At 44.2% G+C, this 14274-nt stretch overlaps 1 protein-coding gene across 2 annotated transcripts in view; it reads left to right on the forward strand.

The window, feature by feature from the left end:
- Positions 1-14274, forward strand: part of LOC126195159 (uncharacterized transmembrane protein DDB_G0289901-like) — a 114008-nt gene that overhangs the window by 20564 nt on the left and 79170 nt on the right. Inside the window, exon 1 of one of the 2 annotated variants that reach the window (XM_049933667.1) lies at positions 9359-9439. The exons of the other annotated variant lie outside the window; for it this stretch is intronic. The gene's annotated coding sequence lies outside the window, so the exon portion shown is untranslated. Of the gene's footprint in view, positions 1-9358; positions 9440-14274 lie in introns of those variants that run through there. 2 annotated transcript variants of the gene reach the window in all.

The following is a 14274-nucleotide window of genomic DNA, read 5'->3' on the forward strand; positions in this document are numbered from 1 at the left end:
CTTAACAACTGAAAATGCTATATTCTCTTTTCGCTTTGAGGTTTTGGACGGATTAAATAAAAGGTTGCGAACGTTAGGTGTTTTCTTTGACTTAACGAAGGCTTTTGACTGTGTTGACCACAAAATATTGCTGCAGAAGTTGGACCATTATGGAGTAAGGGGAGTAGCTTACAATTGGTTCGCCTCTTACTTTAAGGACAGAAAGCAGAAGGTAATTCTCCGCAATATTGAGAGTGGTAGTGATGTTCAGTCCCAATGGGGCACTGTTAAGTGGAGCGTTCCCCAAGGGTCGGTACTGGGGACACTGCTGTTTCTTATTTATATAAATGATATGCCTTCTAGTATTACAGGTGATTCAAAAATATTTCTGTTTGCTGATGACACCAGCTTGGTAGTGAAGGATCTTGTGTGTAATATTGAAACATTATCAAATAATGTAGTTAAGACATAAGTTCGTGGCTTGTGGAAAATAATTTGATGCTAAATCACAGTAAGACTCAGTTTTTACAGTGTCTTACTCACAATTCAACAAGAACCGATATTTTGATCAGACAGAATGGGCATATTATAAGCGAGACGGAACAGTTCAAGTTCCTAGGCGTTCGGATAGATAGTAAGCTGTTGTGGAAAGCCCATGTTCAGGATCTTGTTCAGAAACTAAATGCTGCTTTATTTACTATTAGAACAGTAACTGAAATAAGTGACATTTCAACACGAAAGGTAGTCTACTTCGCATATTTTCATACGCTTATGTCATATGGTATTATTTTTTGGGGTAATTCTTCTGATTCAAAAAGGGCATTTTTGGCTCAAAAACGGGCTGTTCGAGCTATGTGTGGTGTAAGTTCGAAAACCTCTTGTCGACCCCTATTCAATAGTCTGGGAATTTTGACATTGCCCTCACAGTATATATTTTCTTTAATGTCGTTTGTTGTTAGCAATATTAGCTTATTCCCAAGAGTTAGCAGCTTTCACTCAGTTAATACTGGACAGAAACCAAATCTGCATGTGGAATGCACTTCCTTGACTCTTGTGCAGAAAGGAGTGCAGTATTCTGCTGCATCCATTTTCAATAAGCTACCACAAGAACTCAAAAATCTTAGCAGTAGCCCAAACACTTTTAAGTCTAAACTGAAGAGTTTCCTAATGGCTCGCTCCTTCTATTCTGTCGAGGAGCTCCTGGAAGAGCTAAAAAATTAAGCAAATTCCAGTGTTACATTGTTGATTGTCTTCATTTAAACTTATGACTTGTCACCTGAATATGTTTTTTTTCTATATTTCATTTTATCTGTTGCTAATATCGTGTTATAATTTCATGTATTGACTCGTTCCATGACCATGGAGATTTCTCCTTAATGTGGTCCCATGAAACAATAAATAAATAATAATAATTATTATTATTATCCTAAGGACAAACACACACACCCATGCCCGAGGGAGCACTCGAACCTCCACCGGGACCAGCCGCACAGTCCATGACTCCAGCGCCCAAGACCGCTCGGCTAATCCCGAGCGGCCTTTCTTGAATACAAATGATTCATTAACAGACATTAACTGGACTATACAACAAGCAAGATAACACAATTCTGGTATTAAGTGCGTAATACATGCGCGAAATAGAGGCTGCGGACCTAGCGAGCCGAAGGCTATTCTAATCGGGCTTCGCTCACGACCTGTAGCTGATTCGGCCGGTGCTATCTTCAAGTCCCTGTCCGTGCCATACGGCGGCGTTGCAAGCGTCAGCGAGTCCAGAGAGGTTGCAAGTGCTCGACCGCTATCGATTATCGCAAACTCTAGCTAGCGTGGTGTCTAACGTTGACACCACAATTTTCTGTGTTGTGCTTTCAAGAAGGGAAGCAACATTCTCTTTAGAAATGGGACTTTCGCACTACAGTAAGTGCGTCTTCGAACAGCCTGTTATTGTTTCACGTACTGCACCCATAAGTTCCCAAACCACACACACACACACACACACACACACACACACACTCGTGTATTGCAAGGCGTATCATATCAATAATCCGCCTCCGTAGCCGAAATCGCTTACGCACGCCTGTACTGTGGCGCTCGACTCAGACGCACGCAGGCTCGAATCCTGGAGGTGTACGATCTTCTCGCTGCCAGTGTTCGACCAGCAAACGGGAAAGAGGTGGTGGCCTGAAGTTCCTGCCCACCAGGCTTTGCGCCGACGTCCTGGATTAAATTCCAAACATCTTTGCATGAAGTGAGATCAAGAGACACGTTTGATGATGATCGTCTGTCGCGAATGGGTACGTTAAGCTCGGCGGCTCCCTTGGTGCTATTTGGAAGGAGAACTCAGTGTGCTGGTATCGCGTTTCACCCTCTCCCTTACCTTCGTTCATAACAATACAGACCTGACTACAGTCTACAAGCACCCATCACAGTCATTCACAAAATACAGATGCACACTTCATACTTCGTAACAGGTCAGAGGTAAGCAATGCCAAACCACTTCTACTAGAACCACGACCAGAATGTTGATGCAAGATTCCTGCAGCTGCTACCCTATAGTCATTCCCTGACTATGGGATTGCATGTACGTTATAATATTGATATTGTTAAACTTCAGTAGCTTGTAGCCGTACTGTTCACTAAACGGGTGCGTTATGTGACGATCCATTGTTCATGACTTCTCTTGGGTGGACTACGATTCTCCTCCTGGCTGGCTGCTCTCGTCACTGGCGACGCTTCCCCTTCCCCAGGGTCGGCAACCTTTTGAGTCTGACGAGTCAGAAACTACAATTTATAAAATTTCAAAGTTTTTAAAGAGCCACAAAAAGTTTTCTTGCCAACAATAAATAGTACTTGCATTAATAAAGTTTTTTGACGAAAAAAACGAATCTATTCATTCATAAGAAAAATATATATTTATTCATATACAACAAATGATTATATATATATATATATATATATATATATATATGGTATTATTACGTAATCACTTATTATTCAAATAAATATTAAACCAATTAAACATTCACTTACAACACTAACTTGTACTTCAATAACAAACAATTGATCAAACAAATTCAGTGGGAGCGATGGCTTTGCATGGTTATTTTAGTAGAAAATTTGAACTTTAGTAAACACTGTGACATGTACTTAAAAATGAAAAAAAAGATAACATACATTCGAGCGAACAAATTCAATGGTTCAATGGGAGCGTTGGCTTTGCATGGTTTTAGAAAGTTTGGATAAATTTGGCTCATAACTTGTTTTAAGTATCAAACACGACTCTAAATTTTCATTCGTTAGTTGGCTCCTTACTTTACTTTTAATTGTATTCGTGCAAGAGAACGCTTGCTCGCACGAATATGTCGATCCGAAGATAGTCAGCACTCCAAATGCCAACTTCTTCAGCTCACTGTAGCAATCTGGAAGACTATTCCACGCGTCGAATAAAACTGCCTCAACTCGCGGCATTTATTTTGAAGCTGTCCACTTTTGTTGCGTTACGTACATACATTTCTGGACTTTAACTCTTCCTATTTGCTTTTGAACTCTGTGAATTTTCCACTCCACAAAGCTTTACTTTTTAAATCGATCAATTGCATTTCTAGAGATCCACTATCAACTCCAAATGGCTCAATGTGGATTTCGTTACTATTTGTGTTGAGAGGATTTACTATGATTGCTAGAGTGGATTTGTTGGCTTTGAATTGTTGAAATCTGACAGCAAATTCATCTTTCATTTTTTTAATAACTGTGCTGAAGTAACTCGAGTCAACAGGTGCACTGGTTTTATCGCGATATTGCTTTAGAAATTGAAAATTAAGTAATTTACCTCTCTGAATATCTCCTGCAAAAACAATTAATTTTTCTTCGAAACAAACCAGTTCTTCTACATAAATATAGGCTCGGTTTCCCTTTCCTTGCAGTTTTAGATTCAGCTCATTTAATTTCGCCGTCATATCCACCATAAAGTAAAATTTTTGCAGCCATTCGGTGTTCTCTAATTCAGGGTGATTAATGTCTTTTTCATTGAGGAATGTATTTACTGCATTCAAGCACAAAGCAAAACGTTTCAACACCTTACCCTTGGAAAGCTATCGCACTTTATTGTGAAGGAGGAGGTCGGAATACTGAGTCTCCATTTCGTTTAAGAATTCTTTAAACTGACGATGGTAGAGTGCTTTTGATAAGATGCTGTTAACAGTCTTGATTACCAAATTCATGACAACTATTTCGGCCGGAAATGTTTGCACAGCCGGCCGAAGTGGCCGTGCGGTTAAAGGCGCTGCAGTCTGGAACCGCAAGACCGCTACGGTCGCAGGTTCGAATCCTGCCTCGGGCATGGATGTTTGTGATGTCCTTAGGTTAGTTAGGTTTAACTAGCTCTAAGTTCTAGGGGACTAATGACCTCAGCAGTTGAGTCCCATAGTGCTCAGAGCCATTTGAACCATGTTTGCACACAAAGCGCTTCTTGGTGTATTATGCAGTGAAACGTAAGAATTTGGTGGTTTATTTTGCACTGAATAATCGTTGTTGTCCCTTTATTTTTTTCTGCCATACTTCTGGCTCCATCAGTTGCTATTGAAATGATTTTATTTGAATCAATCTTATTATCGTCGAGGCATTTCTGCACGGCGCTCACTATGTCTTCCCCTCTAGTTTGTCCCAAGAGCGGTAGCAATCCTAGAAGTACTTCTTTCGGACCTTGGGAAGACATACACCTCACAAAAAGGGCAACTTGTGCCGCGTCTTTTATATCGCAAGACTCATCGATAGCAAGCGATAAGGCAGAAGCCAGTTGAATGTTTTCCACATGCAAATGTGTTACATTTGAAGACATTTTACTTATTCTATCGTGTACTGTTTTAGCGGATAGCGGCACATCTTTGATTTTTTGCAAGATTTCTGGTTTTTGAAATCACGAAATAGTTCTTCAGATGCACGTACGAAGCAATCTTTGACATTCTCGCCATCTGTGAATGGTTTTCCTTTTTTTGCAATGTCTAGTGATACCACGAACCTTGCCAGATTAACATTACTTGTAGATTGCGCCAAGTTACTTAACATGGAACTTGATTGCTGTACTTGTTTCTGGAGCTCGTCGACAGCTTTTTTTCGTTCTTCGCCGGCTGGATACTTACTAGCAAACTGTGTATGTTTTGTAATGAAGTGTCTCTCTAAATTTGATTTCTTATTGTGTGCGAGTTTTTCGTGGCAAATGAGACAAGTCGGAAGGCCATCTGAGTTGCATATGAAAGCGAAAGACTCCATCCAGTCCCGATTGAATTCTCGATGCTCTTCTTCAGTTTTTTCTCTCTCTCTCTCTTTTTATTTTTTTATTTATTTTTTTTTTACGGTCCCATGCTTGCGGTGAACCTGCGATAAGGAATTTTTAAAATCATTATTCAGGTATCCAAAACAGCAGATGAGAAGTTTTGCAATTACTTACTATGTCAACGTATACCTACGTAAATGCATACGAAAAGTTGGGCTTTAAAATGTAATGTATCAAAAAACATTTTAGATCGATACTTCCCAATTAAAAATACTTACCTTGATAGAATAAATAACTGAATTTTTAAAGTGAATAATTCAGACACGAAACACTGTTTGTCTCAATCTGTGGTCGCCTCCCGTGTGCGGTGATCGCCGACTGGCATGGACGGACACGTCAGAACTCAGAACGTGCTTATCGCGGTGCGACAGTGACGAGTGTCACGGAGGAGGGGTGCGGTGGAAAGAGAAAACAATGCGCTGATTGTGAGGGACAGAAATGGTGCCTAATCCTCGTTAATCGATTCAGAACGATTAAATTTTTTTCTTATAAAATATGCGTATGGAACTAAAGAGCCGCAGCTTCACATCCAAAGAGCCGCATGTGGCTCGCGAGCCGCAGGTTGCCGACCTCGGCCCTATCCGAACGCGAGAGCACTGCGACTAATGGTAGGTGGATGACGTAAGCACGACGGAAGTAGGGCGAGCGTCCTCGGGGCCGGCAGGTCGTGTGCCAGTTGGCGCTGCCGCCGCTGTGAGGAAACTGTGGGCGGAGCATGCCCAGCGTTTTGCGCAGGATTCGTTTCCCACTGCTTCATAGAGGACCATGGTTCGATCACAGTTAAAGCCAGGAAATTTGCGATTGGCTCGGAATTCGCGTGCTCCAATCGTTCAAGAGCAGAGTAGGGCTGAAGGTGAGCTGTGCTACTAGGTCAATACCTCGCACCCGACTTCTGACAAGGGAACCTCCCCATCGCACACCACTCAGATTTAGTTATAAGCTGGCACAGGGGATAGGCCTTGAAAAACTGAACACAGATCAATCGAGAAAACAGGAAGAAGTTGTGTGGAAATATGAAAAAAATAAGCAAAATATACAAACTGAGTAGTTGATGTGCAAGATAGCCAACATCAAGGAAACTGTAAGCTCAGGAGCGCTGTTGTCTCGTGGCTAGCGTGAGCAGCTGCGGAGCGAGAGGTCCTTGGTTCAAGTCCTCCCTCAAGTGAAAAGTTTACTTTCTTTATTTTCGTAAAGTTATGATCTGTCCGTTCGTTCATTGACGTCTCTGTTCACTGTAATAACTTTAATTTCTGTGTTTTGCGACCGCATCCCAAAACCGTGCGATTAGTGGACGAAAGGACGTGCCTCTCCAATGGGAACCGAAAACATTTGATCGCAAGGTCATAGGTCAACCGATTCCTCCACGCCGGCCGAAGTGGCCGTGCGGTTAAAGGCGCTGCAGTCTGGAACCGCAAGACCGCTACGGTCGCAGGTTCGAATCCTGCCTCGGGCATGGATGTATGTGATGTCCTTAGGTTAGTTAGGTTTAACTAGTTCTAAGTTCTAGGGGACTAATGACCTCAGCAGTTGAGTCCCATAGTGCTCAGAGCCATTTGAACCATTTTTTTTTTTTTTGATTCCTCCACAGGAAAACACGTCTGATATATTCTATACGACACTGGTGACGGCATGTGCGCCACATGACAGGAATATGTTGTCGACCCACCTAACTTGTAAACTTGGCGAATGGGTAAAAAGATTCTTCTACCTTGCCCGACGTATGTATTCTTGTGGATGTGATAATCACTCCCAAAAAAGTCATGAAAACATAAGAGTTTGTCACATAAACTGCAACAAATGAATGCAACAGTTTCACAGTCGTTAGCAGGAATACTGTCTCGTCCGTGCGCTGTAGTCGACTGACGTCGTGTGTTGCGATGTTTGTTTAGGTGTAGCGTCCCCATACTACGGCGCAGTTACCTCACATCGGACGGACGGACAGATAATAATTGTCTGAAAATAAAAAATTAAACTTTTCACTCGGGGGAAGACTTGAACCAAGGACCTCTCGTTGCGCAGCTGCTCACGCTAACCACGTGACCACGGCGCTCCAGAGCTCACGCTATCCTTAATGTTGCCTATCTTGCGCAAGGACTACTCAGTGTGTATATTTTGCTTATTTTTTTCATATTTCCACACAACTTCTTCCTGTTTTCTCGATTGATCTGTGTTCAGTTTTTCAAGGCCTATCCCCTGTGCCAACTTATAACTAAATCTGAGGGGGGTGCGATGGGGAGGTTCCCTTGTGAGTATGCTTGTGGTGCTGCAGACCTGACGCTACACGTTCTACAAGCACCCATCACAATCGTCCACACACTTGACACTTCATAATAGATCAGAGGTAACAGTGTGTGGCACGGTGTTTTTTTTTTTTAAACAAAAGGACGGGGCCCCTCCACGCCCACACCAACGTGGTAACCAAACCAAAAGTTCTACTGTCACCTCCGTATAACATGTGAGTTTTTTTTTAATCAGGAGTCACAGGATGCGGGCTGTGATGTTATCCATGCGTCTGGGTAAGATTACTCATTAACATGGTCCATCAGGAGATAGAAGGTGGACGAAAGCGATCGAAGGGTAGCGGTTGTAAGGGCAGAGGAAAAAAAAGTGCCAAGGCGAGCGCCAAGGAAAAAAAAAAAAAACCTCTGCAACAGTAGGACCGGTAGTAAGGGCAGTAGCGGATTGCTATCTGCGACAGTGCATGCAAGGTGTGGTTATGTTAGTGCGAGGTATCGTGCATCATTACCTTTGTCGTTGCTGGAGCTCGTCGCGGGGCTTGCTGCAGTTGCTGCGTCCCTGCAACAGTTCAAGGTCGTTATACATTAGTGGGCGATCGGTCATAGATCGGCTCACAGACAGTGTAGGGGGTGTGTGTGGCTGGTTTGCGTGCTGTGTACAGTACGGTTTCCATGCGGTTGCCTGTTTTTCGGCGGGTCGAGCATCTCGGGTTACTAGTAGTAGCTGTGTTGCAGGGGCTCGCCAGTACTGTCGTGTTAGCGTACTATGGACCATAGATGTTTAGTTCCTTGCCAATAGTGTCTTTGGTCTGTTATGCTTACATCTATGGTTGTGGTCGTAGTCACCCAGAGAAAGGATAAACGGGTTGCGCGAGTGTCTCGTGTTATTGTACAGTCGTGTGGAGAGTTTTTGGAATACCTGCAAGATGGTATCTAGCCGATATTCCCGGTGAAGGTCTGCGATGCGTGTGTAGCGCGGAGCGTTGCTTATGATTTTGAGTACTTTGTTCTGTACGAGCTGCAGACGGCGCAGGCGTATGGGCGCAGCGTATCCCGAGACAGGGGCTGCGTACGTCACCAGGGGTCGAATAAGTGTCATGTACACTCTTTGACATAAAACTCGACCGGCGGCCGGCCGCTGCAGAGGCTAAGTCCGCGCCGATCGCGACGTGGGACAAATAAACTGGTCATGGGGCGGCTTTGACAGTGGCCCACATTTTGATGGCCTGCCCCCTTTTAGCTGTGGTCCGGCAGACATTTGCGCTGCCTGATACGCTCCCTGCCCTTTTAACAGATGACTCCACTATGGCTGACTTAGTTTTACGTTTTATTCGGGCAGGGGGATTTTATCATTTAATCTGAGTGTTTCTGTTTTATTTTATTGTTTTGTGTTGATTCTGGCCTTTGGCCTATGATTTTAAACTTATTTTTTTAATGTGTTTCTAAGTGGTTGGCTTTTCCTTTTTTTATTTCTATGGTCGGCCAACGACCGTCACACTCTGTGTGGTTTTAGTTCGTCTTGTCTTTGTCTCAGTTTCTCTTGTCCTGTATCGTCTGTGATCTGTTCTGTTCCTCGTTTTTATTCTCTGTGGGTGTTCTTTGTCTTTGGAAAAAGGGACCGATGACCGTAGCAGTCTGGTCCCTTTCATCCCCCAAACCAACCAACCAAATAAACTGGTCAACTCGCTAATTCTCTAAGTCCGGCTATCTGCACAATCTGGCAACACAGTAGACTGCGGCACTTCCTGGAGGAAGTCTTGTCCTATGTTAGTCAAAAGATAGCATATATACGCTCGTGGTATAGCATTCGCTGCTCGGCCGCCGAGCCGGACGGACGTGAGGCGGCAGCGCTAGGAGGGCTGTCGTAAACAGCGGCTGTGTGGCTGTTACGAAGGTCAGTAGAGCGCTTTGTTTACTTTGCATCTTTCAGTGACTTAAAATGACAAAATGAATGAAATTAACTGTGAAAGAAGAGATACGGTTAGATTCACTTTTGATTGGACCTGTAAAAGACCAAAGGCTTTTGAGATCAAAAGGTGGCTTTCACAAACAGTTAAGATCACAGGAGACGAAATTATTGGCGTTCATCTTTCTTTTGTTTCCAATTCTGTCTTTTTGAAATTGATTTCCTCTGACTTATGCTCCTCGATAGTTGACAAGTGTGGTGGCAAAATGAAATTTAATCATGCAGACGGAACCGTTTGTGACGTTCTTGTTTCCCATGCTGGGCTAGGCATTCGAACAGTGAGAGTTTTCGAACTGCCGTTCGAGGTCCCTGCCGGAGCAATCAGTGCTGCTCTTCAGCCCTATGGTAGGGTTATATCTAATATTGCAGAAAAATGGTCGGAGCAATACATGTTTCCGGTTTTGAATTGAGTTAGACAGATTAAGATTGAGCTCTTACGACATATCCCATCTTACTTGAATATTTGTGGCCATCGCGCTCTCATAATTTATGATGGGCAGCCACGGACTTGTGCGTTATGTAACGCCACAGGGCACGTCAGAAGTGAGTGCAGTAGAAGGCGTGTTCCTCAGTTATCGACTAACGAGGCGGCTGTCCCAGGACAAGTTGTTAGCATGCAAGTGACGTACGCTGCCGCGGCAGCTAGCCGGGCCCCCTATCAACAGAATATGGCCGAGCAGACGGGACCTTCCGACGCGCGCGCGGAAACGGGAAGCACCGCGGAGTTGACTAACGATGACAATCAGAATCTGGCCAGTAATGACGTCACTGAGGACGCACCGCGCTTGCCCTCTGAGTCTGACAACTGTTCCAACGAGCGACAAGCTTCATCAATGATACCTGATGTAGACATGGCAGAGTACGAAGCGGTAGTTACACACGAAAGGGCCAACATCCCAGAGGGAACTACAGTGGATGGACATAAAGAGGAAGTGATACAACAGAAAACTGACAACCACACAGATGACAGGACACCACAGACAGGTTCAGGAAACGTCAAAGGAAAAGGACGGGCACAACAAGACGAACCAATGACACCACCCGTCTCACGTGTAGTAGAAACAGCAGCAACGGCCGACTCCGAAATTAATGGAGCTCAAAAATCTTCCGCCACGAAGGCGGGACAGGTGACTTCTCCTCGACCTTCCATGGAGTCGCCAGAAGGTTCACCAAAGGTTTCACCGACGATTTCACCGAAATCATCAAAAAATAAAAAGGGACGCAGAGCACATCAAGCTGCAGAGAATTTGGCCCCTCCTTTAAGAGAGCGGCTGAGGAAGATACAGGAGACCGAAAAGAAGGACGAAGATATACAAAAGGAAGCGGTCGGCGAGTCTTCGGATCGGAACAAGGGACAAGAACGGGCTGACACGCCACACGGAACATATGAACCCTTGCATGACAATACGACATCAGATATGGACAATGAAACCAGACTTGGACAAGGACATGGACACAACATCACCGGGCCACGATTTAACTGGGCGGACGAAAAGGAGGATCAGACCGATGCAATGGGGGCGGAAGGGGTTTTTGAGGAAGAATTTTTTTATTAAAAATTGTCACAGCGAACTCTAAGAAGAAAGAAAAAAAAAGAAAAAAGAAGGAAAACCGTCAATGGAATAAAAGTAAAATAAAATAACACTATATATATCTAACCCGAAGTTATTGTACGCGGCTCCAATACCGTGCCCTCTGTTTACTGTCTCGTAGCGTCTCACAGTGGAACATACATATAACGTGACCACCTTAAACATAAACAAAATTCAGAGTCAAGCAAAGGTAGCTGCACTGAAGGACTTTCTGTATCAGTCAGATACAGATATCGCCGTCCTACAGGAAGTTAATGTCAAAGAATTGTATGTTTCGGGGTACAAAGAGGTGTTGAATGTGGCTCCAGAAAACGCGTGTGGAACAGCCATCCTTGCTAAAGAAGGGATCGAGATGACAAACGTGTGCCTTTTAGAGTCGGGGAGAGGAATTAGCTGCAAAATTTTTAACACCACTTTTATAAACCTATACGCACCTTCAGGCAACAATGCGAGACGAGAGAGGGCAGCCTTTTTTAAAAGTGACATTTTATTTCTACACCAAGACAACCCTGCAGAAATTGTCATTGGTGGAGATTTTAATTGCGTTTTAAATAAAAAGGATCAGTGACCAAATTTTAACTTCTCGCAAGAACTGCAGGCGTTGGTCACCAACATGAAGTGGTTTGACGCGTGGGAAATAAAATATCCGACGCTGGTTCGCTTCACATATATCACTGGTGCTACACAGAGCAGAATCGACAGAGTATATGTCACCCCCAATTTAGACACTAAAGTCTGTAGTATCGAGGTGATACCAGTCTGCCTTCTCTGACCACCTCGGATTGAGGTGCAGCATCAAATTAACCACGCAAAAGACATATTGGGCTCGCCCACTATGGAAATTAAATATCAATACCCTCTCTGAAAACGCTCTAGCTTTAAAGATGCAAGAAACTTGGCAGTCTGTTGTAAGGATGCGTACTAAATATAGAACAACTATTGAATGGTGGACTATGGCCGCTAAGAAAAAGATAAGAGCAGCGCTGATATCTTACGCCAAAGAAAGGGCAATGTGGTCAAGACACACAATGGAGTTTTACTACTCTTGCTTAAGAGACCTTTACGATCAACCAATGTCTCAAGACGTCTTTATCAATATTAAAAACGTTAAAGCCAAAATGATAAGTATCAAGAGGGTACATTTAGAGGTATTACAAGTCAAATCACACACTAGGACGACGGTGGAGGCAGAAAACACCTCCATCTACCACTTGATACAACACACAAAAAACAGAAGAAGAAATTTTATTGCCAGCCTCAGAACGGAAGATAACAGAGTCCTGACAGAACAAAGGGATATCTTAACTGAAGCACATAGATTTTTTCAGCAATTATATTCTGGAAATGCTACTGACGACAACTCAGTACAAGAGTTTTTACAGAACTCCGGAATAGAGGCAGTTGTTACAGAGGAGGAGAACAGAGATTTAACGTTAGAAATTACGAATGACGAGGTTTTTGATATACTCAAATCTTCACCTTCACGTAAGTCTCCAGGCCCAGACGGCCTGCCTGTGGAGTTTTATAGGACCTTTTGGCACCTAATAGGTTTCCAATTCACGGAAGTAGTTAAAGACGTTTTGAGGGGAGAGGAAATTCCTGCTGCTTTCAAGGAAAGTGTAACTGTACCATTTCCAAAGGGAAGGAGTACGGACACGAAAGATACTACTAAAATGAGGCCGATCAGTCTAATGAACTCAGATTACAAGGTAGTTGCACGTGTAATTAAAGAACGAATGATACTGATTTTAGAAAAAGTTATTGGATGCCACCAGACGTGTCTCCCTCGACGTACCATTTTTAAGACTGTATGTGAATATCGAGACATCATTTCTATTTTCTCATCATCGTTAGCGAATGGAGGCATCGCCTTCATTGATTTTGCTAAAGCGTTTGACAAAGTCAACTACGGATATCTGTTCAGGATCTTGAAACACATAGGTTTCAATGATGGCAACTTATCGGTTTTAATGAACATCGTCAGAGGCATACGAACCAAAATCTCGATCAATGGACAATATACTAATGAAGTATTGATATCTAGTGGAGTTCCTCAGGGAAGTCCCCTGTCCATGTTGTTTTATGTGGTTTCTCTGGAACCCGTTTTACGGCTTTTGAACACAACCTTAGAAGGCATGACAATAGCTGGGCTGAAGACGGTTACAAATGCATACGCTGACGATGTGGGAGTTCTAGTAAGGAGCGATGATGACTGTGCCCAGCTAACAGACAAGTTATTGCTTTATAGCACGGCCACTAGTGCGAGGATAAATGAAACGAAAAGTTCCTTTTTAAATTTACAGGGTTTTGACAATGTGCAGCTACCGTGGGCAAACAGGGTGGATCGTCACACTGCTTTGGGCATAACTTTTTACAGTTGCCCATTCCCCCCTGCGGGTTCGGGGATAAGAATAGGCCCGCGGTATTCCTGCCTGTCGTAAGAGGCGACTAAAAGAAGTCTGCAATGTTTCGGCCTTATGTAATGGTCCCCTCTCGGGTTTGACCTCCATCTTTCTAAATTATTCCGAAGAGCGAGCCAATTGGGGAAGGGCGCCTTACATGGTGCACTGTATCCGTCGTGCATTGAGACCTTTAGCCGGCATTTTCGTCGTTGCAATGGTGTCCCGCTCGTTTTCCATCTCTTGGGCGATTACCACCCTGCACTCTGCGGTGTTGTTTTTAACTGCGACAACGACCTTGGACATTTTGCACCTAAGATCCAGCACGGTAGCCAGTCCGTTGTGGTGGGGCCGCCATGTACCCTCTTGGTTGTAGCCCCCTGACAACACAGGGATCACTCTACTGATGCCTGCGCCGTTCACTCCCCCCGTATGCTAAGGAGTAGATGCCCATCTCCCTGGGGCATCGGGACTCCCGGCAATGGCCATCCTGCCAGGTGGCTATTGCTGCGGCTGGGTGGCGCCCGTGGGGAGGGCCCTTGGTCGGAGTAGGTGGCATCAGGGCGGATGACCCGCAATGAAGCGTAGTACATCAGCTCTCGCTGATGGGCCTCCACCAGCAGTCTCTAAGCGATCGAGGTCTAACCTCAACGGCAGGAAATACGAACCACGATCATTTCCCTCCCTGGCCACTCCATGGGAGAAACGTATGGCAAAAGAAGGCGGTGGAGAATATTCACCCCGGTTCCTTGTGTGCACGTGAGTTGATGGG

Source organism: Schistocerca nitens, chromosome 7 (assembly GCF_023898315.1).
Source record: "Schistocerca nitens isolate TAMUIC-IGC-003100 chromosome 7, iqSchNite1.1, whole genome shotgun sequence".
Taxonomy (NCBI): domain Eukaryota; kingdom Metazoa; phylum Arthropoda; class Insecta; order Orthoptera; family Acrididae; genus Schistocerca; species Schistocerca nitens.